This window comes from Trachinotus anak, unplaced genomic scaffold, assembly GCF_046630095.1.
Source record: "Trachinotus anak isolate AG129_WGS33_773 ecotype Australia unplaced genomic scaffold, CSIRO_AGI_Tana_v1 ptg000001l, whole genome shotgun sequence".
Taxonomy (NCBI): Eukaryota; Metazoa; Chordata; class Actinopteri; order Carangiformes; family Carangidae; genus Trachinotus; species Trachinotus anak.
In genome coordinates, this window is record NW_027273852.1 from 15126361 (window position 1) to 15144460 (window position 18100).

At 41.2% G+C, this 18100-nt stretch overlaps 1 long non-coding RNA gene, 7 other non-coding genes and 1 pseudogene across 25 annotated transcripts in view; all 9 read left to right on the top strand.

The window, feature by feature from the left end:
• The window catches only part of LOC139622598 (uncharacterized), a 31666-nt gene extending 14320 nt beyond the window's left edge, over window positions 1-17346 (top strand). For 11 of the 18 annotated variants that reach the window (XR_011691350.1, XR_011691332.1, XR_011691345.1 and 8 more), the window contains 4 exons: window positions 1738-1880; window positions 6205-6347; window positions 16201-16343; window positions 16648-17346. This is a non-coding gene — a long non-coding RNA (uncharacterized lncRNA). The other 7 variants (XR_011691334.1, XR_011691341.1, XR_011691348.1 and 4 more) reach the window with 4 other exon arrangements.
• Window positions 638-801, top strand: LOC139625581 (U1 spliceosomal RNA). The gene has a single exon (XR_011691931.1). It is a non-coding gene; the product is annotated as a U1 spliceosomal RNA (small nuclear RNA).
• LOC139625629 (U1 spliceosomal RNA) lies at window positions 2904-3067 on the top strand. The gene has a single exon (XR_011691949.1). It is a non-coding gene; the product is annotated as a U1 spliceosomal RNA (small nuclear RNA).
• Window positions 5038-5201, top strand: LOC139626719 (U1 spliceosomal RNA). The gene has a single exon (XR_011692392.1). It is a non-coding gene; the product is annotated as a U1 spliceosomal RNA (small nuclear RNA).
• On the top strand, window positions 7177-7340 carry LOC139625678 (U1 spliceosomal RNA). The gene has a single exon (XR_011691968.1). It is a non-coding gene; the product is annotated as a U1 spliceosomal RNA (small nuclear RNA).
• Window positions 7999-8162, top strand: LOC139626529 (U1 spliceosomal RNA). The gene has a single exon (XR_011692330.1). It is a non-coding gene; the product is annotated as a U1 spliceosomal RNA (small nuclear RNA).
• LOC139626641 (U1 spliceosomal RNA) lies at window positions 8821-8984 on the top strand. Its single transcript, XR_011692367.1, has one exon. It is a non-coding gene; the product is annotated as a U1 spliceosomal RNA (small nuclear RNA).
• Window positions 15033-15183, top strand: LOC139626754 (U1 spliceosomal RNA; annotated as a pseudogene).
• Window positions 17179-17342, top strand: LOC139626878 (U1 spliceosomal RNA). The gene has a single exon (XR_011692448.1). It is a non-coding gene; the product is annotated as a U1 spliceosomal RNA (small nuclear RNA).
• Window positions 17347-18100: the final 754 nt, after the last annotated feature.

Consider the following 18100-nt stretch of genomic DNA (forward strand, 5'->3'; position numbering starts at 1 on the left):
TTAATATGTGTTGCAGTTTAACTTTTGTTAATGTAGTTTAGCTTACATTCCAGCTCTGAATCATTTCAGTTTGATTGTTACTCTCTAAATTATTTCTTGTTGTTCTGTGTTGTATACAGAGAACCATTGATAAATGTTGAAGAAACAGTGTTGTTCCCACTCCAGAGCAATAGGGGGCAGGAGCAGGAATGTCAGCAACACTGTTTCAATGAAACAGGAAACAGGAAGTGGTTGTAATGTGAGGGTAAAAATGTTCTTTGAGAGTTTTTATGCCTTTCTTTGAATTTCAAATGTGGATCAAACAAAGTTTTTTGCAGTCTGATTTACCTTTGGCTCACTTTAACTCGCAGTTGAGCTGGTGTTCATTTCTAGAAGGTAAAATAGAAAAAAATAGATGATTTTTAGGTCAGCCTTTGTCGTGGAAATACAGCATTGCATGATGGGAAATACATTTAATTTATCAAATAAAACGAAAATAATCTTTGTTTGCCTTTTTACAGAAATATAGTCTGTATTGAATTCCTGCTGCTTCCCCAGCACCTGTTGCCCTTAATTTAGTTAATTTGTACTTTTTCAGCCCCATTAGTCAGAATGGTTTGTCTGTGAAAGACTCCCCCGTCTGTGAACTGTACAACTCATACTTACCTGGCAGGGGAGATACCATGATCAAGAAGGTGGTTCACCCAGGGCGAGGCTTAACCATTGCACTCCGGTTGTGCTGACCCCTGCGAATTCCCCAAATGTGGGAATCTCGACTGCATAATTTCTGGTAGTGGGGGACTGCGTTCGCGCTCTCCCCTGATAAAATGTGAAACAGAAAATAACAATGTTCCAACAGCTACATGATAGTGTTCTAATCATTTAGCAGATGCTTTTATCCAAAGCGATTTATAGAAAGGAGAACCATCAGGATTAAGTGCGATAAGAAGTGTTAGCGCAGCAATAAGTGCTAGTGACGAAGTGTAAATTTGTTATGTAGTGCTAATTTATATACCTAGACTAGCTATGGTACATTTAAAAAATGATATTCAAATAAAAGAAACATGACTCAGAATCTGTGAATCATGCTTCAATGAATGTGAAATTACATTCTCTCTTGGCTCTCTGTTGTGAATAAGACAGATGTGGAAGTAAACTGTGAGGTGAAGAAGAACCTGACAATATTTTATTGTTCACTGTAGTTTACTGATTTCAAAATCTTCTGAAGGTCAACAGGCTACAACAAAAGCATTATGTGCAGAGGTAACATTAGTAAATATTCAGTATAGGGTTGAATTGTGCAGTTAGCTCTTTTCTCCACCAGAGACCACCAGAGCTCTCTGAGTAGTTATGTAGGATGTTACTGGACTGTATTATCTCACACAGAACAATCAGTTCTGGTACATTGGTTTTGTTGCATGTTTCAAAAGTTGTAACTTTCCTCAAATGTGGAAATCATTCTGGTAGTGGAGTACTGTGTTCTGACTGAGAACATGAAAAAGCCAAAATCTCAGCAAAGCCCATTTTGGTGAGATGGTTTGTAACCTGCGGCACAATTTGAGATTTTGTAGGTGTGCAGCTAATATGCATTTAGAAATATGCCTGTTTCTCAAATGGCAAATCACACCTTCCGCATAAATCCTATAATCTGGCGGTCAAATGAATGTGCTACGTTAGATTAACTTTGTCAGCAGTACAAAAGCTCATCAATCAGGTGTTACACCAGCATTTTGATTGTCTTGCTTGATCTTTCTTCAGACTTGTGAAGATCATGGATGTTAACCTTGTTCATTTTCTTCAGCCCTATTGCAGAGGTGGAAGAGGAGAGAAGGACTTTTAACATCCAAACCAATAACAGCAGTCCAGTGCTGAGCAGCATCTCCCATCAGTAAGCAACAAAGGTAATTTACTATGACTGGATCTGGTCATTACCAGGCAGTTTTTGTTGGAGAACTTGACAGAATATCAACATCACTGGTTTAAAATCTTTACGGAAGTGTATAATTTTTTTTTTTTTTTTTGCAATATACACGATTCCAGGTGAACCACCAGGGCGCCCCAAGTATATAATTATTTAATGCAGTTTGGCATTACAGTTTTCATTCGTTGAGTGAAATTGGCGACAGACAAGTGGGAAGTTGCACAGTTGAATAGACTGTGTGCCAAATCAGTACTATTTACTAATAGTCATAAATCTTTGAGCAGTTAATATCAGACATAAACTGTGACTAAGCAATGTTATTGCCAGTTAAGCTGCATATGAATAGACAACAAAATGTATTTTTTAATATAATACTGTTCCTCAGATCTTACTGATATTACCATTACCTGCCAAGTTACTTGAAAAGCCTGCTTTTCCCAGACAGATTATCTATATTATTTCCTCTTGGTCTGTGTTGCATACAGAGAACCATTGATAAATGTTGAAGAAACAGTGTTGTTCCCACTCCAGAGCAATAGGTGGCAGTAGCAGGAATGGCAGTTGCTCATCTCCACTAAACAAAGAAACAGGAAGTGGTTGTAATGTGAGGGAAAAAATGTGCTCTGAGGTTATTTAATGTTTTTCTTTGACTTTCAAATGTGGATCGAACAAAGTTTTTTGCAGTCTGACGTAGCTTAGGCTCTCCTGAACTTGCAGTATGGCTGTTGTTTATTTCAAGGAGATAAATTAGATAAGATAAAATGAATTCAGGTCAGCCTTTGTCGCGGAAATACAGCATTGCATGATGGGAAATACATTTAATTTATCAAATAAAACAAAAATAATCTTTGTTTGCCTTTTTACAGAAATATAGTCTGTATTGAATTCCTGCTGCTTCCCCAGCACCTGTTGCCCTTAATTTAGTTAATTTGTACTTTTTCAGCCCCATTAGTCAGAATGGTTTGTCTGTGAAAGACTCCCCCGTCTGTGAGCTGTACAATTCATACTTACCTGGCAGGGGAGATACCATGATCAAGAAGGTGGTTCACCCAGGGCGAGGCTTAACCATTGCACTCCGGTTGTGCTGACCCCTGCGAATTCCCCAAATGTGGGAATCTCGACTGCATAATTTCTGGTAGTGGGGGACTGCGTTCGCGCTCTCCCCTGATAAAATGTGGAATAGAAAATAACAATGTCTTAATAGCTACATGATAGTGTTCATTTATATACCTAGACTAGCTATGGTACATTTAAAAAATGATATTCAAATAAAAGAAACATGACTCAGAATCTGTGAATCATGCTTCAATGAATGTGAAATTACATTCTCTCTTGGCTCTCTGTTGTGAATAAGACAGATGTGGAAGTAAACTGTGAGGTGAAGAAGAACCTGACAATATTTTATTGTTCACTGTAGTTTACTGATTTCAAAATCTTCTGAAGGTCAACAGGCTACAACAAAAGCATTATGTGCAGAGGTAACATTAGTAAATATTCAGTATAGGGTTGAATTGTGCAGTTAGCTCTTTTCTCCACCAGAGACCACCAGAGCTCTCTGAGTAGTTATGTAGGATGTTACTGGACTGTATTATCTCACACAGAACAATCAGTTCTGGTACATTGGTTTTGTTGCATGTTTCAACAGTTGTAACTTTCCTCAAATGTGGAAATCATTCTGGTAGTGGAGTACTGTGTTCTGACTGAGAACATGAAAAAGCCAAAATCTCAACGGAGCCCGTTTTGGTGAGATGGTTTGTAACCTGCGGCACAATTTGAGATTTTGTAGGTGTGCAGCTAATATGCATTTAGAAATATGCCTGTTTCTCAAATGGCAAATCACACCTTCCGCATAAATCCTATAATCTGGCGGTCAAATGAATGTGCTACGTTAGATTAACTTTGTCAGCAGTACAAAAGCTCATAAGTCAGGAGTTACACCAGCATTTTGATTGTCTTGCTTGATCTTTCTTCAGACTTGTGAAGATCATGGATGTTAACTTTGTTCATTTTCTTCAGCCCTATTGCAGAGGTGGAAGAGGAGAGAAGGACTTTTAACATCCAAACAAATAACAATCCAGTGTTGAGCAGCATCTCCTCAGTAACAAAGGTAATTTACTGTGACTGGATCTGGTCGTTACCAGGCAGTTTTTGTTGGAGAACCTCACTGAACATCAACATCACTGGTTAAAATCTTTACGGAAGTGTATAATTTTTTATATATTTTTTTTGCAATATACACGATTCCAGGTGAACCACCAGGGCGCCCCAAGTATATAATTATTTAATGCAGTTTGGCATTACAGTTTTCATTCGTTGAGTGAAATTGGCGACAGACAAGTGGGAAGTTGCACAGTTGAATAGACTGTGTGCCAAATCAGTACTATTTACTAATAGTCATAAATCTTTGAGCAGTTAATATCAGACATAAACTGTGACTAAGCAATGTTATTGCCAGTTAAGCTGCATATGAATAGACAACAAAATGTATTTTTTAATATAATACTGTTCCTCAGATCTTACTGATATTACCATTACCTGCCAAGTTACTTGAAAAGCCTGCTTTTCCCAGACAGATTATCTATATTATTTCCTCTTGGTCTGTGTTGCATACAGAGAACCATTGATAAATGTTGAAGAAACAGTGTTGTTCCCACTCCAGAGCAATAGGTGGCAGTAGCAGGAATGGCAGTTGCTCATCTCCACTAAACAAAGAAACAGGAAGTGGTTATAATGTGAGGAAAAAAATGTGCTCTGAGGTTATTTCATGTTTTTCTTTGAATTTCAAATGTGGATCGAACAAAGTTTTTTGCAGTCTGATTTAGCTTAGGCTCTCCTGAACTTGGAGTTGGACTGTTTTTTATTTCAAGGAGATAAATTAGATAAAATAAATGAATTCAGGTCAGCCTTTGTTGTGAAAATACAGCATTGCATGATGGGAAATATAGGCTTTTTTTTTATCAAATAAAATGTAAAAAATCTTTGTCAGCCTTTTTGCAGAAATATATTGTCTGTTTATTGAATTCCTGTTGATTCACAGCCCCCATTGTCCCTTATTTTGTTAATTTGTACTTTTTCAGCCCCATTAGTCAGAATGGTTTGTCTGTGAAAGACTCCCTCGTCTGTGAGCTGTACAACTCATACTTACCTGGCAGGGGAGATACCATGATCAAGAAGGTGGTTCACCCAGGGCGAGGCTCAACCATTGCACTCCGGTTGTGCTGACCCCTGCGAATTCCCCAAATGTGGGAATCTCGACTGCATAATTTCTGGTAGTGGGGGACTGCGTTCGCGCTCTCCCCTGATAAAATGTGAAATAAAAGTCTTTCGACGACCACATGTTAGTAGTTGTTCATATATATATAGCATAGCTATAGTATAATGTTGTAATAATCTTGGTTCTGGGTGCTGTTGAGCTGTTCCATTCTCTATGAAAGTAGAAATCAGAATCATAATTTGTTTTCCACAATCTAAGAAGCAAAGGCTGTTGCTGAGATTATATTACTAATACACTCTCACTCATATTTAGTCAAATATAATTCAGATTCTGTGAATCATGTTCCAGTGAATGTGAAATCACATTCCCTCTTGGCTCTCTGTTGTGAATAAGACAGATGTGGAAGTAAACTGAGTGAATGAAGAAGACTCTGACAATATGTTATTGTTCACTTCAGTTTAGTGATGGTCCTGATGAGAGATGTTTTGAAATCCTTCGAAGTTTAATTCCACTGCAAATGAATGCATTATGTACAGAGTTAACATAAGTAAATTCTGTTGTAGCTGAATTGAATATTCAGTGTAGGGGTTGAATTGTGCAGTTAGCTCTGTTCTCCAGCAGAGACCACCAGAGCTCTCTTAGTTGTTGTGTAGTGTGTCACTGGACTGTATTCTCTCACACAGAGCAATCAGTTCTGGTACATTGCTTTTGTTTCATGTTTCAACAGTTGCAACAATTCCTCAAATGTGGGAATCTTGACAGCACAATTTCTGGCAGTGGGGCACTGTGTTCACACTGTGCCCTGAGAACATGGAAAAAGCAAAAATTTCAGTGAAGCCCGTTTTGGTGGGATGCATTGTAACCTGCAGCACAATTTGAGATTTTCTAGGTTTGCAGCTAACAAGCATCTAAAAATGTGCCTGTGTTGTCTGTAAAATTTTTCAAATGGCAAATCACAGCTTCCACATAAATCCTATAATCTGGCCATCAAATGAATGTGCCACATTAGATTAACTTTGTCAGCAGTACAAAGGCTCATGATACATTTGTTATACCAGCATTTTGATTGTCTGGATTGATCTTTCTCTAGGCCTATGAAGAACACGGATGTCAACCTTGTTCATTTTCTTCAGCCCAATTGCAGAGGTGGAAGAGGAGAGAAGGACTTTTAACATCCAAACCAATAACAGCAGTCCAGTGCTGAGCAGCATCTCCCATCAGTAAGCAACAAAGGTAATTTACTATGACTGGATCTGGTCATTACCAGGCAGTTTTTGTTGGAGAACTTGACAGAATATCAACATCACTTGTTAAAAATCTTTTTTCTTAGTAGATCTTCAAACTGTCTGTTTGATAGTGTTTAGCTTCATTGCACTATAGTTTGAAAATGAACCATCATTTCAGTCGGATTGTTACTCTAGCTCATTGTCCAGAAGCACATCTACACTCCATATTATTTCTACTGCCGCTGTTTTCCAGCCTGCTTTTCCCTGACAGATTATCCTAATTATTTCCTCTTGGTCTGTGTTGCATACAGAGAACCATTGATAAATGTTGAAGAAACAGTGTTGTTCCCACTCCAGAGCAATAGGTGGCAGTAGCAGGAATGGCAGTTGCTCATCTCCACTAAACAAAGAGACAGGAAGTGGTTGTAATGTGAGGGAAAAAATGTGCTTTGAGGTTATTGAATGTTTTTCTTTGACTTTCAAATGTGGATCAAACAAAGTTTTTTGCAGTCTGATTTAGCTTAGGCTCTCCTGAACTTGGAGTTGGACTGTTGTTTATTTCAAGGAGATAAATTAGATAAAATAAATGAATTCAGGTCAGCCTTTGTTGTGAAAATACAGCATTGCATGATGGGAAATATAGGCATTTTTTTTAATCAAATAAAATGTAAAAAATCTTTGTCAGCCTTTTTGCAGAAATATATTGTCTGTTTATTGAATTCCTGTTGATTCACAGCCCCCATTGTCCCTTATTTTGTTAATTTGTACTTTTTCAGCCCCATTAGTCAGAATGGTTTGTCTGTGAAAGACTTCCTCGTCTGTGAGCCATACAACTCATACTTACCTGGCAGGGGAGATACCATGATCAAGAAGGTGGTTCACCCAGGGCGAGGCTCAGCCATTGCACTCCGGTTGTGCTGACCCCTGCGAATTCCCCAAATGTGGGAATCTCGACTGCATAATTTCTGGTAGTGGGGGACTGCGTTCGCGCTCTCCCCTGATTATTATGTTGAAGGAAAACCACAGCCTTTCAAGATGGCCACATGCTGCGCGTTGTGCTGGTTTCCAGCTGAAGGTGACGTGGGATTGTCTTGACTTTGAGCTCGGAGGTTACTTTTGCAGTTTGTCCAGAACGTGGCAGCGTTTCCCGTACGCTGTGAAGCTGTGCGTTCACTGAAGACGCTCCCCCGTGATACTGATGATGGAAGTGGGCGTGGCCTTTTGAGATAATGGAAAAACTGCGTGCTCTACTCTGTGATTTCGTGCTGTCTTTCTGGGAAAAGCGTGCGCTAGACATTCTCCTATTGCTATTGGCATCGGTGTCGGGCTTTGGTGCGGTCGCTGCTGTCCCACGGACAAAACAGCGCGCTGCGTGGCTTTTTCAGCTTGCCGAGTAGCTTTACATGCAATCTTACCGCATACCACACTGCAGCAGTGTTTACTTACTTTGTTTTGCCAGAACAAGTGAGCGAGGGAACAAAACAAATGTGTACCTCATACCACACTGCAGCAGTGTCTGCAACTTTTCCTGCAACTTGTGCAGCGTCAAAGTTGAGTTGACGCTAAAGGCACTGAACTCTGGGATTATGCGTTTTAAGCACCGTCACCCAGGGCGCCGTGCCTGGGAATGAGCCCCCTGTCTCTGACACTTCCAACTCATACTTACCTGGCAGGGGAGATACCATGATCAAGAAGGTGGTTCACCCAGGGCGAGGCTCAGCCATTGCACTCCGGTTGTGCTGACCCCTGCGAATTCCCCAAATGTGGGAATCTCGACTGCATAATTCCTGGTAGTGGGGGACTGCGTTCGCGCTCTCCCCTGATTATTATGTTGAAGGAAAACCACAGCCTTTCAAGATGGCCACATGCTGCGCGTTGTGCTGGTTTCCAGCTGAAGGTGACGTGGGATTGTCTTGACTTTGAGCTCGGAGGTTACTTTTGCAGTTTGTCCAGAACGTGGCAGCGTTTCCCGTACGCTGTGAAGCTGTGCGTTCACTGAAGACGCTCCCCCGTGATACTGATGATGGAAGTGGGCGTGGCCTTTTGAGATGATGGAAAAACTGCATGCTCTACTCTGTGATTTCGTGCTGTCTTTCTGGGAAAAGCGTGCGCTAGACATTCTCCTATTGCTATTGGCATCGGTGTCGGGCTTTGGTGCGGTTGCTGCTGTCCCACGGACAAAACAGCGCGCTGCGTGGCTTTTTCAGCTTGCCGAGTAGCTTTACATGCAATCTTACCGCATACCACACTGCAGCAGTGTTTACTTACTTTGTTTTGCCAGAACAAGTGAGCGAGGGAACAAAACAAATGTGTACCACATACCACACTGCAGCAGTGTCTGCAACTTTTCCTGCAACTTGTGCAGCGTCAAAGTTGAGTTGACGCTAAAGGCACTGAACTCTGGGATTATGCGTTTTAAGCACCGTCACCCAGGGCGCCGTGCCTGGGAATGAGCCCCCTGTCTCTGACACTTCCAACTCATACTTACCTGGCAGGGGAGATACCATGATCAAGAAGGTGGTTCACCCAGGGCGAGGCTCAGCCATTGCACTCCGGTTGTGCTGACCCTTGTGAATTCCCCAAATGTGGGAATCTCGACTGCATAATTTCTGGTAGTGGGGGACTGCGTTCGCGCTCTCCCCTGATTATTATGTTGAAGGAAAACCACAGCCTTTCAAGATGGCCACATGCTGCGCGTTGTGCTGGTTTCCAGCTGAAGGTGACGTGGGATTGTCTTGACTTTGAGCTCGGAGGTTACTTTTGCAGTTTGTCCAGAACGTGGCAGCGTTTCCCGTACGCTGTGAAGCTGTGCGTTCACTGAAGACGCTCCCCCGTGATACTGATGATGGAAGTGGGCGTGGCCTTTTGAGATGATGGAAAAACTGCATGCTCTACTCTGTGATTTCGTGCTGTCTTTCTGGGAAAAGCGTGCGCTAGACATTCTCCTATTGCTATTGGCATCGGTGTCGGGCTTTGGTGCGGTCGCTGCTGTCCCACGGACAAAACAGCGCGCTGCGTGGCTTTTTCAGCTTGCCGAGTAGCTTTACATGCAATCTTACCGCATACCACACTGCAGCAGTGTTTACTTACTTTGTTTTGCCAGAACAAGTGAGCGAGGGAACAAAACAAATGTGTACCACATACCACACTGCAGCAGTGTCTGCAACTTTTCCTGCAACTTGTGCAGCGTCAAAGTTGAGTTGACGCTAAAGGCACTGAACTCTGGGATTATGCGTTTTAAGCACCGTCACCCAGGGCGCCGTGCCTGGGAATGAGCCCCCTGTCTCTGACACTTCCAACTCATACTTACCTGGCAGGGGAGATACCATGATCAAGAAGGTGGTTCACCCCTTTCCAGTAAGTGATTGTGCTTGTATTGTGGTCGAGCGGTGTATGGGACGCAATACAGTCAGGTGGAGGATCCCTGCTTCAAGCAGGTTTCCAAGTTGTGCAGGTAGTCAGCATGGCTTCAGCACACTCTCAGTCAACCCGAAGGAAAGCTATCCGTTTTCAACTTCTGGAGGAACTACAGATGGATCGTTTGCAGTTTAGTCGACAGATACTGCAAAAAGAGCTTGGTTGTTCTACCAATCAGCTGGAGTATATCTTTGCTTATCCTGGGAAGAAGGTTTTCGAAGTGATATTTACCACGATGCAACATCTTGAAAGTTGCCTGGACAGTTTTGGTAATAAGAAAAAGTCATCAGCGGTTTTTAGTAAGATTGCCATGACGCCCTTGGCAGAGAGAGACTTAAAAACAGTACATGTTGTTATTTTGTCAGAGAAAGTAAGAAATCAAGATGTCTGGACTTGGATGGCAAGGTATTGTGAAGTGATTCATGCCACTGAAGTAATGGACATTGATGGAATTAAGACAGGAGCCCGACGATTTCAAGTGCGTCTGTTAAGGCAGGATGGTATCTTGCAACATCTTCCAAGTACCATCCAGTTAGGAGCCTTCAGAGGGTCTGTCTTCTACCCTGGTCAGCCCAAGGAATGCAGGAAATGTGGCAGCCTAGGACACCTGGCTGCAGCATGTACAAAGATCATCTGCAAGAACTGTAAATCATCTGACCATATAACAGCACAATGCCATATGCCAGTTAAATGTAACCTTTGCTCCTCAGCCAATCATCGCTTCAGAGACTGTCCACAAGCCTATTCCAATCGGGTGAAATTACCCACAGTCCGAACAATGCCCCCCCCAAGCCAGGAACATACGGGTGAAGAACCAGACAATAATCAAATGCTCATTCCAAATATAAACCCTGTACAGCAGCCTTTGCTCAGAACAATTCAGCAACCAAGGGAGGAGTCTGAATTGGACTTGGAAGGGGGGGTGCAGGATGGGGTGTCGGTCCGGGACTGGAGTGCAGAGTGTTCCGAAGAGGATGAGGAGATGTCTGCCCCTCTTTCTGCTCCTCCTTCGGCACCGGTACCAGCCCTGTGTGGAGCGGACCCTCTCCCGAGGCAGCACTTCGGGAGGAAGATGACATCGATGACACTCCAGGAAACAGGGAGCCTCCTGGATAATATTTTAGCTGGCATCCCTCTCCATCTGGTTCCTGGTAAGGAAGAACTAGCGACAGATCATCTCTTGGGAGGGTTTTTTTCCTCAACCTCAGTCCCGAGTATCGCCACCCACTTGCTATCCAACCCATCTACCTGCCAAGCAGGGAGTAGCCAACAACCGCCATTGATATATGGAAACAACATGGCATCAGCATCAGACCCCAGTCTTCAAACCTTTATCAAACAAGCAAGTGAAGTCTCTCAACCTTCATCAGCTTCCTTGCTTGAGCTCACTGACACCTTCCAGGGACCAGATGTGGTGGGTTCTCCATCTAGAAAACGCCCCAATGAGTCACCCACTTCAGGTGAAGCTTCCCCCTTACCTTCCTCTGGTTACCTCCAGTCTAATTGGCCTGGTTCCTCCCCTATAGCAAACCCTTTTTTAGAGCATGATGATGTTGTTGCCTTTTCCTCTGCTACACAGATTAAAGACATGCCTCAAAAAGATAAAGCTGCTAAACCTAAGAAAAAGAAAAGAAACAAAGAAAAAAAAAACTAATGTTCCACATATGACTGAATTGATCCGCTGACCCCTTTTAAACTACCCTTTAATGGTGATTCTCTCCATAGCATCCCTCAATACAAGAGGATTAAACGACCCTGTTAAATGTATGTCAGCTTTCAATTTTTTGCATTCTGAAGGTAACGACATCTTCCTGCTTCAAGAATGTAATTTATCCTATAAGCAGAGTTACAGGGTCTTTGAGGACAGATGGAGCCATGGCCAATCAGTATGGTCGGGTGATAATAAAAATAGATCTTCAGGGGTTGCAGTATTATTTAGAGGTCAAAATTTCAACATTCAGAGGGTTCAACGGGTAATAGACGGGAGAATTCTGTGTGTGGATGTCACATGGCATCATATTAACATAAGAGTAATTAACGTGTATCTCCCAGTTGACCTTCAAGAAAGGTTAGAGGCATTAAAAGCAGTACAGCCCCTTTTGTTGTGCAGTAATGAAGTTGTTTTGGGAGGTGACTTCAACTGCTTGCTGGACAAAAGAGACAAGCGAACTACCTCTATAGTGAAGTTAGACTCTAGTACGGAAGTCTTAAAAAATATGATAAAAGACTTCAGACTGACAGACACATATCGTGTCAAAAATCCCTGTCTCCCTGGGTACACATGGTCCAACGGCAGAACCCATTCAAGAATAGACTTTCTGCTGGTATCTAGGGGGTTGCAGGTAGCCGAAGCAGCAACTACCCCAGTGTTCTTCTCCGACCATGCCAAAGTTGGATGTTCTCTTTTGTTGAAGGGAAATACTATGAAAGGCAGAGGTTTGTGGAAACTGAATACATCTTTATTGCAGGACGCAAAGGTGGTTAGCAACTTTAAGGTAAAACTCAACCACTGGCTCTCTCTTAAACCTTTATTTAATTCGGTGGGAGAATGGTGGGAAGATGTCAAGATTAGAACAAAAAACTTTTTCATCAACGTGGGTAAAAGAACAGCTAAATTGAGACGTATGAAGTTACAAAAACACCAGGCAAGGCTACAGAGGTACTACACAATGGCTCACGCCGGTTTCAATGTAGCCGAGGATATAGCAAAACTGAAGAGAGAGATGTTATGTCTCTCGGCAGAAGCCAGTCATGGGCTACTAATACGTAGCAGAGTCCACCATATGGAGAATAATGAAAAATGCTCAAGATATTTTTTTAGAAAGTTAGCCAAGCCTAAGAACTTTATAGAAGTATTAAAGGATAAAGAGGGGAATGACAAAAATGAAATACAGGAGATTCTTACCTGTGTACACTCATTTTATTTAGATCTTTACAGAAGGGAGGACTTGGATCAGGTAGCATTAGGAAATCTCTTGTCCAAACTGGAAAATAATGTTGATGATTGTGGAGGAAAACTTGACAGTGCGTTATCTTTGATTGAACTTACTAAAGCGGTTGAAAGTATGCAAAACAGCAAGGCTCCAGGAGCCGATGGGTTGCCAAAAGAATTTTATACCACCTTTTGGACAGAGTTAAAGGCCCCCCTCTTGGAGATGTATAATGAGAGCCTTGCCTTGGGGTCATTACCACCATCCCTAAAGGAGGGCATCATTTCCCTCCTATTTAAAAAAGGAGATAAAAAAGATATTAAGAACTGGCGCCCTCTTACTTTACTTGGTGTGGACCGTAAGATTTTGGCTAAAGCACTTTTTCTACGTATTCAAGAGGTGATAAAGGAGCTGGTTGGAGTAGAGCAGACCTGTGTGGTTCCAGGGCGCTCTATGTGTGATAGCCTTGCCCTAATTAGAGACTCTTACTTATATGCCATAGACCGCAAGATTCCTTTATGTATTGCTGGTTTAGATTTAGAAAAGGCTTTTGATAGAATAAGCCATGAGTATCTAAAGGAAGTATTGTTGAGGTTTGGTTTTGGCCCACAGTTGAAGGCATGGATTAATTTATTGTATACTGATTGCTTTAGTAGGGTCAATATAAATGGCCACTTCACTGAACCTATTAAGATTCATTCAGGGGTTAGACAAGGTTGCCCATTATCGGTTAGCCTATTTGTCTTAGCCATGGAGCCCTTGGCCTGTGCGATTAGGCAGGACACCGATATTCGGGGCCTCCCTGTGCCTGGCAGTAGTGGAAAGGAGGCCAAAATGTCTTTATACATGGATGATTTGACTATCCTTTGTTCCAGCAATAATTCTTTTTTTAAAGCACTCCAGTGGTGTGAGTCATTTTCTCTTGCATCCAGAGCCAGATTGAATAGGACCAAGAGTGAAGTTCTCTACCTTAATTGGCAAGGAACAAAATATGACATGGGTTTGGTGGAAAAAAGAGAAAGGATAAAAATATTGGGAGTTGAAATTGGGAAAGGTATGGAAAACAAAAACTGGGAATTAAGACTCTCAGCTATAAAAGGGAAATTGTTGCAATGGGAAGAGAGAGACTTGACGTTCACTGGAAAGGTACTAGTCATTAAGGCTGAGGTTTTGGCCTCCTTGAACTTTCTGGCAGCCACACTGCCAGCACCCAAAACATTTCTCAATACCTTGAAACGTATCATGTTTCAATTTATTTGGGGCTCGCAGCAGGAATATGTAAAAAGAGACATCATGTATAAACCTCTAGCTAAAGGGGGAAAAGCTGTGCCTGAGGTGAGAGTCAAACTGGATGCCCTGTTTTTAACACCAATTGTGAATGCAGTTCTCAGTGAGAGTAATGCTAGTCTTTGGTTCCATTTTGCTAAGTTCTGGGTGGGTTATACTATGCTCAGAGGGATAGGCAAGAGGGTCTCGTTTTGCCTGCCACATGCTGAAAGTAGACCTGCTGTATATAAGACTGCACTAACCCTATTCAAAAAAATTAAATGTGATAAGTCCATGGTTAAAATTAATAGATCTGAGGTAGAGAGAAGTCTGTCACCGCGGACCTATAGTCTTGTGCCGGTAGGAATTTTGACTGAAAACCAATGCATTCGAGTGTGGAAGAATGTAAACTCTCCTTTTTTGTTCAATGAACATAAAGACTTGGCATGGAAGATAGTCCAAGGTTGTGTCCCTACAAGAGCCTTTTTGAAAAGAAGGCGTTGCACACGCAATGCTAAATGTCCAATAAGAGACTGCATTCAAGATGAAGATGTGGCTCACCGGTTTTGGACATGTTCCATCTCAAAGTCTGTGTGGGAAATTGTTAAACCTTGGTTGTCTGACCTTTTTAGAGCACCTAAAGAAAGTGATGTGATACACGGGAACCTTGGAGAAAATAACAATGGGAATGAAAGATGGTGGGCAGTAATCAACTGTGTCAAAGAGGGAATTTGGAAATGTAGAAACCTGGTTGCCTTTAAAATGTTTTGTATTTCGCCTGACAAAGTGGTAAAGGCTGGAATTACGAGGGTTAAGGATTACATACTTAGGGATAGAGGTAAATACAGCGACCAAGAAATTAAAATGAAGTGGAAAATGGAAAAAAGTCCAATTAATTTGATGGAAGGTTTTTAAGAAAGTGTTGGTGTGGATTAACTAATTGGATGTTATGTTGAATGTAATATGTTTTGAGTGAAGTGTAATTGTGATCCTTGTTGATTGTAAGTGATATTGAATTTGGATGTTTTGTGTAAAGAGACACATAATGACTGTTTACCCCTTGTTTGACTGAAAAATAAAGATTTATAAAAAGTGAAAAAAAAAGTGTTCACCCAGGGCGAGGCTCAGCCATTGCACTCTGGTTGTGCTGACCCCTGCGAATTCCCCAAATGTGGGAATCTCGACTGCATAATTTCTGGTAGTGGGGGACTGCGTTCGCGCTCTCCCCTGATAAAATGTGAAATAAAAATCTTTCGACGACCACATGTTAGTAGTTGTTCATATATATATATATATATATATATAGCATAGTTATAGTATAATGTTGTAATAATCTTGGTTCTGGGTGCTGTTGAGCTGTTCCATTATCAATGAAAGTAGGAATCAGAATCATAATTTGTTTTCCACAATCTAAGAAGCAAAGGCTGTTGCTGAGATTATATTACTAATACACTCTCACTCATATTTAGTCAAATATAATTCAGATTCTGTGAATCATGTTCCAGTGAATGTGAAATCACATTCCCTCTTGGCTCTCTGTTGTGAATAAGACAGATGTGGAAGTAAACTGAGTGAATGAAGAAGACTCTGACAATATGTTATTGTTCACTTCAGTTTAGTGATGGTCCTGATGAGAGATGTTTTGAAATCCTTCGAAGTTTAATTCCACTGCAAATGAATGCATTATGTACAGAGTTAACATAAGTAAATTCTGTTGTAGCTGAATTGAATATTCAGTGTAGGGGTTGAATTGTGCAGTTAGCTCTGTTCTCCAGCAGAGACCACCAGAGCTCTCTTAGTTGTTGTGTAGTGTGTCACTGGACTGTATTCTCTCACACAGAGCAATCAGTTCTGGTACATTGCTTTTGTTTCATGTTTCAACAGTTGCAACAATTCCTCAAATGTGGGAATCTTGACAGCACAATTTCTGGCAGTGGGGCACTGTGTTCACACTGTGCCCTGAGAACATGGAAAAAGCAAAAATCTCAGTGAAGCCCGTTTTGGTGGGATGCATTGTAACCTGCAGCACAATTTGAGATTTTCTAGGTTTGCAGCTAACAAGCATCTAAAAATGTGCCTGTGTTGTCTGTAAAATTTTTCAAATGGCAAATCACAGCTTCCACATAAATCCTATAATCTGGCCATCAAATGAATGTGCCACATTAGATTAACTTTGTCAGCAGTACAAAGGCTCATGATACATTTGTTATACCAGCATTTTGATTGTCTGGATTGATCTTTCTCTAGGCCTATGAAGAACACGGATGTCAACCTTGTTCATTTTCTTCAGCCCAATTGCAGAGGTGGAAGAGGAGAGAAGGACTTTTAACATCCAAACCAATAACAGCAGTCCAGTGCTGAGCAGCATCTCCCATCAGTAAGCAACAAAGGTAATTTACTATGACTGGATCTGGTCATTACCAGGCAGTTTTTGTTGGAGAACTTGACAGAATATCAACATCACTTGTTAAAAATCTTTTTTCTTAGTAGATCTTCAAACTGTCTGTTTGATAGTGTTTAGCTTCATTGCACTATAGTTTGAAAATGAACCATCATTTCAGTCGGATTGTTACTCTAGCTCATTGTCCAGAAGCACATCTACACTCCATATTATTTCTACTGCCGCTGTTTTCCAGCCTGCTTTTCCCTGACAGATTATCCTAATTATTTCCTCTTGGTCTGTGTTGCATACAGAGAACCATTGATAAATGTTGAAGAAACAGTGTTGTTCCCACTCCAGAGCAATAGGTGGCAGTAGCAGGAATGGCAGTTGCTCATCTCCACTAAACAAAGAGACAGGAAGTGGTTGTAATGTGAGGGAAAAAATGTGCTTTGAGGTTATTGAATGTTTTTCTTTGAATTTCAAATGTGGATCAAACAAAGTTTTTTGCAGTCTGATTTAGCTTAGGCTCTCCTGAACTTGGAGTTGGACTGTTGTTTATTTCAAGGAGATAAATTAGATAAAATAAATGAATTCAGGTCAGCCTTTGTTGTGAAAATACAGCATTGCATGATGGGAAATGTAGGCTTTTTTTTTTTTTTAAATCAAATAAAATGTAAAAAATCTTTGTCAGCCTTTTTGCAGAAATATATTGTCTGTTTATTGAATTCCTGTTGATTCACAGCCCCCATTGTCCCTTATTTTGTTAATTTGTACTTTTTCAGCCCCATTAGTCAGAATGGTTTGTCTGTGAAAGACTTCCTCGTCTGTGAGTCATACAACTCATACTTACCTGGCAGGGGAGATACCATGATCAAGAAGGTGGTTCACCCAGGGCGAGGCTCAACCATTGCACTCCGGTTGTGCTGACCCCTGCGAATTCCCCAAATGTGGGAATCTCGACTGCATAATTTCTGGTAGTGGGGGACTGCGTTCGCGCTCTCCCCTGATAAAATGTGAAACAGAAAAATACAATCTCTTAACAGCTATATGAAAGTAGTCATTCATATATAGAAGAGCTATAGTATAACATTATAATGATCTTGGTGTTGGGTGCTGTTGAGCTGTCATTATCAATGAAAGTAGAAATCAGAATCATAATTTGTTTTCCACAATCTAAGAAACAAAGGCTGTTCCTGAGATTATATTACTAATACACTCTCACTTGTATTTAGTCAAATACAATTCAGATTCTGGATCTGGATCCAGCAACTGTTGAGTGCAACAAGGAGAAAAGGAAATGTGTTGTGTTGACTCTCCTGTCCATATTTGAGAAGAATCTGAAAACATCTCTTTATTCTTGGTAAATCTTTAAACTGTCTATTTGATAGTGTTTAGCTTCATTGCACTATAGTTTGAAAATGAACCATCATTTGAGTCGGATTGTTACTCTAGCTCATTCTCCAGAAGTAAAACTGCACTCCACATTATTTCTACTGCTGCTGTTTTCCAGCCTGCTTTTCCCTGACAGATTATCTAAATGATTTCTTCTTGCCCTGCGTTGCATACAGAGAACCATTGATAAATGTTGAAGAAACGGTGTTGTTCCCACTCCAGAGCAATAGGTGGCAGTAACAGGAATGTCAGTTACACTCCGCCAGCAAGCAAAGAGACAGGAAGTGGTTGTAATGAGAGGGGGAACGTGTGCTTTGAGAGTTTTTATGCCTTTCTTTGAATTTCAAATGTGGATCAAACAAAGTTTTGTGT